We start from the raw sequence: 15,528 nt of genomic DNA on the forward strand, positions 1-15,528 counted from the left end.
CATAAAAACCAAGCAGTTAAAATACTAACTTGCCCGGCACTGTGTATAACACAATGTAGATTATCCAGTCAACCAGTTTTATCAGTCAATACATTGTAACAAGTTATATTCTACATTAGAGACCCTGACATAGCAACCGAACAATTAGAATACCAAACTTTCCTGCATATAGCACAACCCACTCAACCAGTTTTCTTATCAGACAGTGTATCAAAAGGAGTCATATCCCAGCTACATTAGAGAACCAGGCACGCAGACAAAAAAAATTGAATATTAAACTTGCCTGTGTATAGAATAATGTATCTTATCCACAACCAGTTCTCCCATCAGTTGGTGCATTGTAACGAGTCACATCCTACAATAAAATACACATGACCACAATAATTAGAGACCCGGATATATAAATAACAACAAAAAAAAATTAGAATATCATCTTGCCTGTGTATACCTTATCCACTGAACCAGTTCCTCTCAGGGGCGGATCTAGGATTTATAAAAGGGAGGGCTAACTCAAGGTACTAATCTCTTGGGTTGAGGTGTGCAAAGTACACTTCCTAGCATGCGAAGCATGCTGGAACTACGGGGGTTTGGGGGCATGCCCACCCAGGAAATTTTTGAATAATAGATGCTAAAATACTGCAATTTGGAGACATTTCCACATAAAAAATTCATAACATTTTCTGCCTGTAGATATTTTATATATTAGATTATAGGTATGGCTCTCTGAAGCATTTTGCTAATGGAAAAGTTTGGGTAGGTACAGGCAACCAAGTACATGATGCACCCCTCTCACAATTGCACAACACTGAATAGGTGCATGTTAGAATAAAAATGTTGAAAGTGGAAAATTTTGAAATTTGATCAATACAAGATTGAATCTGAGAGCATTTTCAATGGAAATTGTGTACCTGAATTAAGTATTGCTATACATATTAACTACACAAGTAGATGAATGAAGCCTTTTATACAGACCAATGCACTTCATTGTATGTATAGGTGCAGGCAGATTTGGAAACATTCCATAGCAGAACCAACTACATGTTTCCAGTGAATGTTCTATTAGAGTAGTTAGCTGACTGCTCTATTAGAGTGTCTCGATCTTGTACACCTCCAATGCTGATCCGGGTCCTTGTTGCATAAACTTTAGCATAAATCTACTGATAATACCTTGGAAAGATGTTTATAAGGTGGTTTTATGAGTATTTGTATTATTAGTGATCATATAATTATGCTAAGACAAAATTTCATTATAATACTTAGCATATACTATCTTTATTTATTTATTTACCCTTCGATCATCTTCTATAACAAGAGGTCATGATTTAAAGATCTACAAACCACACGCTACCTGCTTGCCACGCCGTCACTTTTATTCAGTAAGAATTATAAATGATTGGAATGGACTCCCATATGACTCAGTTAATGTTCATTCAACCAATTTGTTTAAGACACACCTCGATAGATTTTATTATGATTACCAGTATGATATTGTATAGTTATTTTTGTAGTAGTTTGATTGTTTAAATCAGGTTTTTACAGGCTTTGCCTCCTTACCTGTACCCCCAATAATAATAATAATAATATAGATCAAGTAAAGCCTAAATATGAAGAGGGGGGCTTCAGCCCCCAAATCCTCCCCCCCTGGATCCTCCCCTGCCCCTATCTGTCGATGCATCGTAACGATAATTTTGTTTTATTATTTTTATTAACACTTTACAGTGACCAGCACTGAAGGTCTACAGCAACATGTGCTGCAGCCTTAGGATTACCTAACCTAATTTCAAGGACTTAGACTTAATGACTTATAGCTGGAAAGAAAACGCCCCTCTTCATACAAGGGCGTAGGCAGGGGGGTTCGGATGGTTCGGACGAACCCCCCTTTCAGAGGCAAAATTTTTTAAAATTAAAAATCACACCAAATCCTACAGCTCTGGAACTCTCCAGTAGCTACTTGCCCACTGGCGCTCCTCTGTACTACTCCTGAGGGTCACATCACATTACTGCTGAACCATTGAAAAGCATATCTATTGCATCACGTGATCAATTGTGCACGTGATGCATGGTTGAAATGGCGCGAGTGAAATGGCGGAGGACTGTTCAATGGTCGGTTGAGGCTAGTCTCGCGTGGCCAGATCACTATTTTCTTCGGGGTGGCGCTTATCGATTAGAGATTCCACCCCGATGAAAATAGTGGTCTGGCCACGCGAGACTAGGTTGAGACACAGATAGTATTATTATTATTATTATTATTATTGTTTACTGAGCAGTCAGCCCTGCTGGTGTGCTCAGGAATCACATAAACAAATACATTGGGTACAATAATATGATTGGAGTCTAGCTGTAAATAGATCAGTATTCAAGTCCCTGAAATTAGGTTAGGTAATCCTAAGGCTGCAGCACATGTTGCTGTCAGACCTTCAGTGCTGGTCACTGTAAAGTGCTAATAATAAATACTTTAGGTTTAAGGAAGAAAATCCATCCCTCCTGGAGGAAGACTGGGTGTGGTCCCGACTAGACATTGGGTGACCTGCAGTTCGAATCTTGAGGGTTGGAGGGATTTTTTTCTTTACTTTGGCCCCTTTTCTGTTACACCTTTTCAGTCAGTCAGTAAGTTAAGTCATTAGGTCTAAGTCCCTGAAATTAGGTTAGGTAATCCTAAGGCTGTAGCACATGTTGCTGTCAGACCTTCAGTGCTGGTCACTGTAAAGTGCTAATAATAATAATAAAAATAATAATAATAATAAAAACATACTATCTATGGTTGAGACATATTACAAGGCAGCAGCTGCTAAATTTGAGTGGTCATGTTATACATGTGTCAAGTTAGCACAAACTGTGAATTGTTGATGTATATTTACTTGATGAATGGTTTGTTTATTTGTTACATGTTGTGGGCACGTGACGTCTCGAACATATTGGAGTACAAGCCAAGTCTGAAGTTGCTGACCATCAACAGGAGGACCGGCCGAGAATAATGTATCTGGAAAGAAGTATTGCCAACTAAGGGACTCGAGTGTGGAGAGCTTCCGTGTGCTAGGAAATTGAAGTTGGCTCTCAGCATGCTGTCTGGAAGTGAAGATTAGTTAGTTTTACAATAGGTTTATAGTTTCTATAAGCTGCATAAACAGCAGTGTGTAAGTTTTAGCTAGTTAGATGCACAAACAGCACCTTTTAATGTTACTGCCTAAGGGCACGTTTTGTGTTGTTTATTATTATTTATTGTTAATCAGCAGGATCCTCCAGGGGTATAATGCTGATGTGCAATTACATGTGTACAATTTCAATTAATTACTTAACTATATAAGTATGTATAATTACGACAAGTTACTTAATTATATACATACTGTATGTACAATTACAATAATAAACTATAAAAATATATACAATTACGATAAGTTACTTAACTATGTACATAGAAGGGGCTAATTTTTGCGTAAATTCTTCAACACAGTCTCAATAATCTAATCTATTCCATTCTGGTACAGTTCTTGGGAGGAAGGAATATTTATATACATCAATTCTTGGTTGGTAAGGTACTAGTTTAAAGTTGTGTGAGTGTCGGGTCCGTAATACAGTAGATTTAAATGAGAGGTAACAGTTTGGTATAATTAATAAATCATGTACTTTAGATAGTAAAATTAGTCTTAGACTAGCTGATTTGCGACGTTCTTGTAGTGTAGGCCATTGCAAGTTTTCAAGGATGTTAGTGATGCTGTCTCTATTATTTCGTCGGGAATATATATAACAAAGAAAATATTGTAGCAAATAGTTTAGTTAAAAGGAAATTTGTAAGGGTGGAATCATTGCGAAAAACAAACGTTTTATTTAAAGTATGCACATACAGTGGAATCATGGCGAAACAAAAACGTTTAATTGAAAGCCCTTACACATAATGTAATCATACACACTTACCATTGCTTTAAACAAAACAAACGCTTTCTGCTATGACTCTCGCAACTAAAGTTCTTTAAATGAGAATAAAAATGGCGGTTGCGTAAGAGATTCGTCTGCTACACGACGACTGTTCATTGCTACTCTATCATCGCCCCCAACAAGACCTAGACATTTCGGACTGGTAGTGTGATTTTACGTCGTCTGCTGGCTACTGGGTACACTCTGGGATCCTCTTCACCCCAATTAACGCCCACAACTAAGCGACTCACCTCGTACCGTGGTGTCAAACCTCGCCAGGATTGGTAAAACGGTACCATAAAAGGCGAGAAATCAATCTATCACCTGTACTGTGTTTCGTTGTAACATTTTCAGTTGTGAATTTTTGTCACCATGACGACACCTCAACGACCCCACAAAAGAAAGAGACCACAACTGAGTTCCCCTGGGAAAAATTCAACAATTTGCCCAGTCTGCCTTGACCCTATTTTAGATGCTACTGAAAACACTGAAGGCCAAGAAGCAATATTTTGTGAAAGTACTTGTAACTCCTGGATACACCGCCAGTGTGCTGGCCTATCTCAAGTTCTATTCAAAATATTTGAGGAAAGTGATGAGCCTTTTTACTGTCCCCATTGTCGCTTGGCCTCACAGGACAAGCAACTGCAGGAGTTGAAGAGTATGGTGGATGTTTTATCCAAGGAGGTGGTCTCACTCAAATCTATGGCATCCGATCAACAAGCCCCAAAGTCACCATCTTCAACTCCTCAACAACGACCACTACAAGAATCTCAGACAATTTCAACTGCAGCTGGTAAGCAAACTCAACTACCTACTATCACAAAGACAAGTCCATCCAGCAGAGGAGATCGTAAGTTTAATGTGGTAGTATATGGCACTGATGAGTGTGATAAGGGAATACCTAGGCATGAGAGACTAAATCATGACTTACACAAAGTTACCACTATTGTTACTGAGGCTAAGACTAACATAAATCCTTTATCTATACGTGACCTTCTGCGACTGGGAAAGTACCGTGACAATTCCTAGAAACCTCGACCAATACTAGTTAGATTCAATTGAGCTGTTGACTCTTCACTTTTGTTATCTAAGGCCAGTGCATTGCCTAAAGACATAAGAGTTAAGCCTGACATGTCCAAGGAAGAAAGACTTGTAGAGTCACTTCTTCTTAAAGTAAGACGGCAACAAATTGACAAGGGAATTGAACGCAAACATATCAAAATGCATAACAACAAGATCTACATATGAAATAAGTTACATGGTCAAGTTATCGATTCAGTATTTGTCCCGTCTCGGTCTCAACAAGATAGAGATGAATAGATGCTACCCACAACAAAGTTACTGCTGACCATGATTCTCCCACTCAAATGGATTCATCATCAAACTGACTACCTAACAGACAAGTTCATGATTCTACAAATTACACACATGATCACACAATCAATTTCAATGAATCAGATACTAGAAGTGGCAGCAGTAATCTCAAAGTTCTCCTATGGAACGCACGTAGTTTAAATAAACAAATTAATGCTTTTCAATCGTATGTGTACTCTCAATCTTTTGACATAATTGGAGTAACTGAAACTTGGCTCTCAACTAACATTTTTACTAATGAAATATTTCCCTCTTGCTACACTGTTTTAAGAAAAGATCGAGATAGTAGAGGTGGTGGTGTATTATTAGCTTTCAAATCTTTCCTCACAGTAACGCAGTTGTCCTCTCCAAATGATTTAGAAATAGTCTCTGCTGAGATAGACCCAAATTTGCTCGTGTGTCTGATATATCGTCCACCTAACTGTTCTGATCAATATAATACCTCACTCATGGCATAACTCAATTCATTCGATAGTACCCAAAACATGGGAGATTTAAATTTTCCTTACATAGACTGGAGTATCTACAGTGGTAGTTCCCCCACAGCTGATGATTTCGCAGAAGTAGTATTTTGACTCAATTTGATTCAATGCATAACTGGCCCCACGCATCGCGCTGGGAACACCCTAGACATAGCCTTGTCTAATATTAGTGGCCTTCAACATATTGAAACCTGCACAAACCTACCACCCAACCTCTCATCTGACCATTATTTGATAAAATTTCTCATTAACCATGTCCTCAGCAAACCTACAAAAATACGTATACAAAGATTAGATTACAATAAAGTTATATTAACTGGGAGGACATGAACCAATTCCTTACAGAATATGACTTTACCTTAGCATTGAATTCTAAAAATGTCGAGTTTATCTGGCTATACCTGAAAACTGCCATAAATAGTGCTTTAAATCTATATGTTCCTAAGATCTCTATTAAAGAATCAAATCATCCCAAGTGGTTTAATCCAACAATCCGTCACAAAATCAAGTGCCTCCGCACTGCTAAGAGACAACTTGTGAGACATCCTACAGAAAGGAAAAGACTTAAAGTGGAGGATCTACAAAGGGAATTACAACAGATGATAACTGAAGCAAAGCATGATTATGAAACAAATCTAGCTTTAAATTATGCTCACAGTAATAGTAACAAAATTTTAAAATATATATCAAGTATCAAAGGGCGAGAAAGCTTTCCTGCTAAAATGTACCACATAAATGAATCAGCATCCACTGACTTGGAAAAAGCTCAACTATTTAACAATTATTTCCACTCAGTTTTTTCTACATTTACAGGTTCAACATCATCTGTATCTGACTTACAATCAAGCAGTGTCACTCCTCATGTTCAAGATATTCTGTTTTCTGATTCTGACGTCCTTGACTTACTTATATCTCTTGACGAAACCAAAGCTTGTGGCATTGACAGCTTTAGCCCAAAAATCTTCAAACACCGTGCAGGGCCACTACTTCATATAATTTGCCATCTTTTTCACATGAGTATATCATGCAGTTTTATTCCTCTTGACTGGCGCACTCATTGTGTGGTTCCTGTGTACAAATCTGGGGACAAAAGTTCTGTGAGCAACTACAGACCCATCTCACTGTTATGTATTTTATCGAAGGTTCTAGAAAGAATTGTGTATAATAATATAATTAATCATGTCAGAGAACAATCCACCAAACATCAGTTTGGTTTCCTTCCTAGAAGATCTACGTTACAGCAGCTACTAGTATTTGCAGAAAAAGTCTTTGAACCTAACAAATGTGAAGTGGATGTAGTATACATGGATTTCAAGAAAGCTTTTGACTCTGTCTCTCACCACCACTTACTTGGCAAATTACAAACCTTTGGAATAACTGGTAAAGCAAGACAGTGGTTTGAAGCATATCTACACAATCGCTATCAATGTGTCAAGATAGGAGATTCACTGTCAGAATTATGTTATGTACATTCAGGGGTGCCCCAAGGAAGTGTCTTAGGACCTTTGTTATTCGTCATTTTCATTAACAACCTACCTGAATTCATTCAATTTGCAACTCCTTTTATATACGCTGATGACACCAAACTTCTATATGCAATTAGATCTCATGAAGATACTGCAAAGTTACAAACTGATATCAACAGAGCTTCTAATTGGAGCACCCTGACTGACTTACCTTTCCACGAATCCAAATTTATTCATTTACGTTTCTTCTCGACTACAACAGTCCCCTCTACATACACCATCAATGGAAATCCTATTAAATGTCTAGCACGGCATAAAGATCTTGGAGTAACATTCACATCTGACTTCAGCTGGTCAGCATACTATAACAACATATGTATGAAAGCTTACCAAACCTTAGGACTTGGAAGAACATTCCAGGTTAACGGTGCTGAGGCAAAGAAACGTCTATACCTAGCACTAGTCAGATCACAACTATTATATTGTTCACAACAATTGAGGCCTCAACTAATAAGAGACATTACTGCACTAGAACGCATTCAACAAAGAGCCACTAAATATATTCTTAACGATTATACATCCTCATACAAACTCAGACTGGAACAACTGCATCTCCTGCCTCTCATGTATCACTACGAACTCCAAGATATACTGTTTCTAATAAAATCATTAAAGTCACCCACTGATAATTTTAACATCTACAACTACATTACTTTTGCAAGAGGCAACACCAGATCTGGGATTAACCAAAAACTGAATCATCCAAGGACATCATCAGTAACACAACATCATTTTTACTTTAACAGGATAGCCAGACTATACAATTACTTACCAGTCATTGATCTTTCACTATCTACCAACACAATTAAATATTGTTTAACTAACTACTTATGGTCGCATTTTACTAAATTAATAACTTCAACCCTGAGAGAGCTTCTGCATTTCACCTTTTGTGCCCTTGCCACCGCTGCTCTAGAGCACCAATTTCTACCAATTTTAACAAACTCTAGCTATCTATTGTAATTATAAGTAACTAACAGTTGTAATTATTAGTTATTGCTCTGTATTGTATGTATGTTTCTTTGGCAGTGGGTATCTATTACCCACTGACCTTTAATGCAGTCCTGAACTGCATTAAAAAGTATTAAAATAAATAAATAATAAAAATAAATGAAAGGTTGGTTGCTACTGAGGAATCATGGCGAAGTAGAACCGTTTAGGATCAAAACACCTTCATACGTTGAAACAATACACTTACGCCATTCTGAACGAAACAAATCCTTTTTGCTGGAATACTTGCAGTGTAATCGGCCTTTAATGGAAAGGTTGTATGCGACTGGCTGTAAACATGTCAGAGTCACAAACGTTTCAATCCAACAATATTACCTTTCTGGAATTACAGATGTTTAGAATTCCTTTAAATAAAAGAACTCAGATTGCTGAGATCACCGCGACTAGAAAATCCTTTAAACGAAAGGTTTGCATTTAGCCACTATATTAGCAAGGTAAATGTTTTAGACGAAACGGTTGCATTTGGTGTGCGGTAACAGACAATATTACTACAATGATGCCTTCTAGTAACCACATGTAGGTATTTATAAAAATCATGCTTCTTTACGCATGTGCAGTAGTTGTCACGAAAATCGATTGATTTGGTGTGAATTAATGTGGAGTTAAAAATGTCACAAGGTGAGCTTGCACGCACATTTATTCATCTTCATATGCCCTTTTACATTAGTTCACATACAAGGAGTGCCTGCTCGTAAGAAAAGGCGATTGGCAGCGCCGTTACCACCGCTACCGCCACAACAAGACCATAATTGGATTAGCAGCTTTAATTTGGAAGGGAGGATAATAATGTCTCAACACGAAGTAGGTGATGGTGCAACTAGTCGTGTGTATGTGGGAACCTTAGATGGTGTTACTGTTGCTGTTAAGCAGCTTAAGTTGCACACTCCCCGATTGGCATCAGCATTAATCCAGGCTTATGAGCAGCTTTTTAAGCTGAAGCATGACAACATTGTTCAGGTATTTGGTATTTGTCCTACAAATGGTTACATTGTTATGGAATATTGTCACACAATACTTCATAATCACATACCCAGAACCTTGGGTGATTTATTGACGCACCGGCTATGGTGACGATTTGCCTGTTGAACACAGAATTATGGCCCTTAGTGATATTGCAGAAGGTTTACAGTACCTTCACTCTAATGATCTAGTGCATGGTGACATTAAACCACACAATGTACTGGTGGCAGGATCAGAACAGTAGTTTTTGTTTAAAATTACTGATTATGCCTGTTACAAATACAAAACTGCTAATCAATTTTCTTCCTGGTCAACTTCTCTCAAACAGCTAATGACACCAGGGTATTTGGCACCAGAATTGATAAGTGATGTAGGTAGCTATTTACACCCAACTAAAGCCTCAGACATATATTCGTTTTCTATCTTGGCTTATGAAGTAGCCTTTATTCGTGAACCATGGCCAGCTGTCAACATGCAATTAATTGAATCTGTTAGAAGAGGCATTAGACCTGTTGTTCCAAACAATGCTTCAACATTTATTTCCTCATTATTACAGAACTGTTGGAAGCATGATAGCTCATCACGCCCAAGTGCTTTGTATGTGTCACAGTCCATCCAAGATTACCTGGAATTATCATCTCCACAAATTTTTGTTAAAGATATCAGTAACATAAATCCTGGCCAGAGTCAGAATCAATCGGCTGCTAATAGTGTTGTGATACATCACTCAATAATAGACAACGTTGCAAGTACTGCTTTATTAAGCGAACAGATAATCCCTATACCTAACTCAAATTTCTCTGTGTCTGCTAAAGATGGAGGGTCTCAGACACTATTTGGTGATGTATCTTCCATTCATTCGGACAATAATGGAGCAAGCTTTAATTCTAACACACAAGGTAATGAAATACCACAAGATAGTCATCGTGTTACTGCTGACTTATCAGAATCTCCTTCAGATTCTTTACTCTCTACCCACAACGATTATGCTCTGGAATACAATGAGTGTGTAGCTCCTTCAGAATCATCAACGGATGGTTTTGATTCTATTAGTAAGCAAGTATTATGCAGCTCTGATCCTAGTACAGTAGTTTCACCACTACAGATATCCAGGACCAAAGTGTGATTTCCCAACATATTAGCTGCTCAGATGTGATAAGTGGTGATGATATAGAAAAGATTAAGACTGCCCTAAATGTCAGAGAATTAAAAGAGTTTCAAGTACAGTGCATTAATGCAGTTCAGCAAGGAAGGGATGTAATATTAGTTCAACCAACTGGCTCGGGAAAGTCATTGTGTTTTATTTTCTGGAAAAGTTTAATCCTGGAAAAGTTTGTATTGTTGTTGAACCAGTGGTGGCAATAATTAATAACCAAGTAGAAGCATTGGAAAGGAAAGGCATAGATGCTGTAGCATTAGGTAGGGCAGCAGAAACAAAGAAGAGGTCATCAAACTTTAAGCGTGTGTTTTACAGTTCCAATCTTCCTACTCTGGCATTTTGTACTCCTGAGTATCTATTCGGTGCACCGAGTAATGACTCTTTCTCAGGGTCAAGTGGTCAATCCCATTTGTTGCCTGAAATTCAGGACAAGATTTCTATGGTAATTATAGATGAAGCCCATAAAATCTTTGACTGCATGCCAGATTATTGCCCAGCTTTTGATGAAATGAAGCAATTACGCAAACTTCTGTGCCCACTTGTTGCAATGTCTGCAACATTAACAAGCTCATAGGTGAATACTCTAAAGCGAGAGTATTTAAGAAGCGATCTGTGTCTTGTACTAACTAAAGGAGTACACCGAGACAATTTGCAGCTATATACGTATGCAACACTACAGGCGCCGAAAGCTAAACAGCTTAGGAGAAGGCATGGTGGATGATCCTGATAGCGACAAAGAAAATAACGATGATATATCCATTTTGAGCAATGATATTTCAGCTAGTGTATATACATCTATGTGGGCAGACAGCATGAGTAGGATTAGCTCATTGTTTGAAGGTCACTCATCAGTGCCCTACTTAGATTTTGTTTAGGATGTTGAGGAAGTTGCTAGTATTTTAGGCCAAAGCAATATTAAAGTGGGTAAGTATACTGGAGAAATGCAGATAGATGACCAAAAAATGGCAGACATAAAGTTTTTACATGGTGAAATATCAGTGTTAGTAGCAACTGAATCTTATGAACTAGGAGTTGATAATCCTAATGTCAGTCAGATTATTAGAATTGGCTGCCCCCGTAATCTGGGTGTGTTCTTGCAAGAAGTAGGTCGTGCAGGTAGAAAGCTAAATAGTACAGCGAAAGGATTGCTACTTTTCAATGAATACATTGATGATAAGCATTTGGGTCAGTGGTTGAAATCTTCACTGGGTCCTAAAGGAGAAGATCCGGCATTTAAAGCAGTGAAGTTGAGCATTCTTGATACATACACCAAAGCTTGGTGGTTCATTTATTCGATTTATAATGGGAAATGCTTATCTCGAGCTCTTGCTTACTTTTATGGCGGTGTCAATGATAACAATCCACCAACTTGCTTTCTGGCTAATAGTCCTCTGTGCATGGTATGTGAACATACTGAAGAAATTTGTGAAGTTAGCATAGACATTAAAGATTTCTTGTTAGTGTTGCTGAATACTATCAAACAGCTATGTACAACTGGTTTTGCAGGTGTGACCAAAACCCTACTGATATCTGTTTTGCTTGCCAACAATGAGAAGTACATTCATACATTTGTGGTTTTAACAGATATATTTGATAGCGAAGACACTTGTTGGGGGTCCGGCATATCTATTAATGGCACAGCAATGTCACAATCTGCTTGGCACAAAGTATTGTATGTAGCAGTACATCTCTGTTTGATTGATTTGAACTTTACATTCAGACCATTTGAAAACCACTACGAAGTGCACAGAAATATATTCTGTCTTCTGCAGGAAATGAGTTTTTGCAAATTCCAGGAGCAATTATGTCACTAGATCCACATGCTTGCTTTATTGATAGAATTCTAGGTGTCACACAAAGAGTTTCTAAAAGATGCAATCAAAATCATGGTAAGCAACTGAAACCACGTATAGTAGCTGCATTGGAAGAATGCCAAGAAGAAGGAACTGTGGATGACTTGAAATTGATTGGTTTTGAACGTGAAAATGATACGTGCATATTTTTCAAGGATTGCTTTTCTCTTCCATGTGCAACAAAAGATCCACATTATCTCCTTGAATCCATTCAGTTATCACGCACTCAAGCTGGTATTAAAGAAATGTCAGCTGTGATTGATGGGGTCACAATGAATCTTATGTGCAATCGATCATACTGTTCTGGTGTGAAAATGTGTGGAGCAGATGATTGTACTTATACAGTGTCCACCAAACAAAGGGTGAACAGATGCAAAGCACACCCAAAAATGGGTCTTTAGCAAACTGGTCCTTGTAGTTGCTATATTGCATACTTTTACCCACTAGATCCCAAAGAGGATGGGAGACATTGGTTTGTGGTGATAAATGCAGAAAGCACTACTGCAGGTGACTTACATAATCACCTGCCACCATCAGAATGGAAACTTCCCCCGAAAATGATTAGTGATATTGTTGATGCAACAAAACGAAACATCCAGCTAACACCTAAAGAAATACAAAAAGGTGCTGGAATGGACTACAGACCAATGCAGGTGTCATTGGCTGCATCTCACATTGGCAGAATACGAGCTGCTGTGAAAAAGAGTAGGCGTGATGTAGACAAGGTTGATCATGAAAAAGTAAATCCTTTTACAATAATTGCTAATTGCATCTTTTCCATCAATTAAAGAACGAGTAGACCAGAGTAATGCATCTGATATACAAGGAATTGATGACATGGTTGGTAAGTACCAACTTGATGGTGATGACACTTACTCATTCGGAAGAGATAGACAATTTGCTTGGTTTCAAGCCCCATTTCAAGCATACCATTGGGCAAAAGTAGACGTTTTATTTGTAGATATTGACTATACAGGGTGCCACCATTTTCCTTACCTTTTGAATGTTGTGTGTAAGAACACCGTGTTGCAGCAGTACATGGCTTGTGGCAGGGTGCTACTAAATCGTCAAGATGGTGCATCTATAGGGAAAGCCTTGTCTAAATTAGAGTGCAATATTAAAACCTTGTACAAGGAATACAACATCTCAAGAGATCAAAGGAAATTTTATTAGATTTTGACGAGGCTGAATCTAATGCTTTTGTTGAAGCTTTTGGCAAGGAAATAGGAAATATTTTGCGAGGGTGCTCAGTGCATTTTTTTTGCTCGGCAATGCGTGTGGAAAAGCTGGTAAATTTGTCAACTTCCTCGCAGGGATATCACATTTTTATGTCAATTGCTAAAAAGATACCTGATGAACCTTCACCAGATACTGTGATGAAGGCATTTGATGTGTTGTGTGGCTTAAAGTCTTTTGAAATATTTTCTTCCCAATTACCACCTGATTTAAAGTCGTTAAAAGCGAATAATGTTGACACTAGCAAATGGGGAGATACACAAACCTGGGTAGACTGGTGGAGTCGGCCACAGATTTAAAAAAAAACTAACTGTGGCATTTAGTTCAATTTCTATAGAAGATTGGCAAGATCTTCCAGATACCAATAATCCTGTTGAATCAATTAACAGACACAGCACTCCAGAGAATGTAAAATCAGTCTCTTTGAAACCTCTTATTGAACATTTTTATCTGGAAGACAGAAGAATAGCTGTAATGCAAATTGCTTCTTCTGCAAACGTAACAATTTCATATCAAGCAAATCCCAGAAAAAGAAGACGTCGCCCTGCAAAGCCTCCAGAGAAGAAAGCCTCATTAAGTTCAGTTCCTAAGGGAACCAAAGCAATTGGATGCAGAGTAAATGTAGAATTTTATGAAGGAGAAGAAGGGGAAAGTTATCAAACTACTAAGTGGTACAAGGGCACAATTGTTGCATACAGTAAGAGGGGACATGTTGTTCTTTCGATGGATATGGTCCAGAACATAATGAAACAATAAAGCAACTGAAGAAGTCAGTAGAGAAGGGAGAGGTTCGGTTACTGTAGACTATAGACTAGTGTACGTGCGTGTATTTTTACTTCTAGTCAACATATACTTATAACTCATTGTTCACTATCTTTTCTGATTTATGATTTGATGTAATTTTTAACTTTAAATTTGGTTGCTGTAAGCTATAGACTACTGCACATGCATGTTTGTCATTTATTACTTTACTCTTGTTTATTGTATCTTGTCTGTAGCTTCAGTGTTATTTGTCTGATTCATGATTTGTTGTAAATTTTATTAATTTAGAAACATTTTTTTAACAGAGGTCTATACCAATTGTGCAGCTGTATAAACATGATGAATAGCTATAGTTATAATATAATAATTGCAAGACTCCAATATACATGCAACATAACAATAACAGTATACGCCATTGACCACTTTCTGACTAATTTCAGCATTAGGCCATGGCCAGCCAAAATTCATTTTGTTTGAACATATTTTCAATGGAGAAGCCGTGCATTGATTGCCCTTGGCCTCTGCTAATGGATGGTGGTGTGTTTAGTATTACATTAATTTAAGTTAATTGTGGGAGGGCTGAGCATTGATAACAGAGACGACCAGGAAATTCAGAAATTATCATTATAATTGTAAGATTCATATGCATGAGCATAGTACAATGATTAGTTACAAATTAAATTAGAATGTAAGTAAGTAAGTAAGTAAGTAAATTAATTAAGTATAAGTAATTATGTATAGAAGAGATCACTGGTGTACAAGTGTAGAGAACTGTTGTAGAGTTGGTGCAATGACAGTGACACTTGGTAAAGCATTCCACTGAGGGATTACTCGTGGAGATGAACTTGTAGCTATTAACTGTTGAAGATATTGTAATAAATCTTTTGTTGTGACCTCTAGTGATAAGAGAGTTATTAATCATGCATTCTGGGAGTGAAATGTCCAATAAACCTTTTAAGATTTTATAAAGAACACATAGAGACCGAATATCTCGTCTCTTCTTCAAGCTGTCCCACTGTAAAGTTGATAACATTTCACTAACACTGCTGTATCTGTTAATTGGTTGAGAATTCTTTAAAGTGCAGCTTAAAATTAATGTGTTTCTATGATTCCATAATCTGACATTAAAAGTGCTGATGTATGGAGGAAGGTGATGCAGAATTAATATTTTAACCTATGGCAGTTTCCAAATCTTGTGCAGTATGTGGTAAATTTATAATTGTTCATATAGTGTTGAAATGATCAGATGGTTC

At 37.5% G+C, this 15,528-nt stretch overlaps 1 long non-coding RNA gene across 1 annotated transcript in view; it reads right to left on the reverse strand.

The window, feature by feature from the left end:
• The window catches only part of LOC136254754 (uncharacterized), a 29,973-nt gene that overhangs the window by 791 nt on the left and 13,654 nt on the right, over positions 1 to 15,528 (reverse strand). The window contains exon 2 of the long non-coding RNA XR_010700727.1: positions 30 to 355. This is a non-coding gene — a long non-coding RNA (uncharacterized lncRNA). The remainder of the gene's footprint in view (positions 1 to 29; positions 356 to 15,528) is intronic.

The sequence above is a fragment of the Dysidea avara genome, chromosome 4, assembly GCF_963678975.1.
Source record: "Dysidea avara chromosome 4, odDysAvar1.4, whole genome shotgun sequence".
Lineage (NCBI taxonomy): Eukaryota > Metazoa > Porifera > Demospongiae > Dictyoceratida > Dysideidae > Dysidea > Dysidea avara.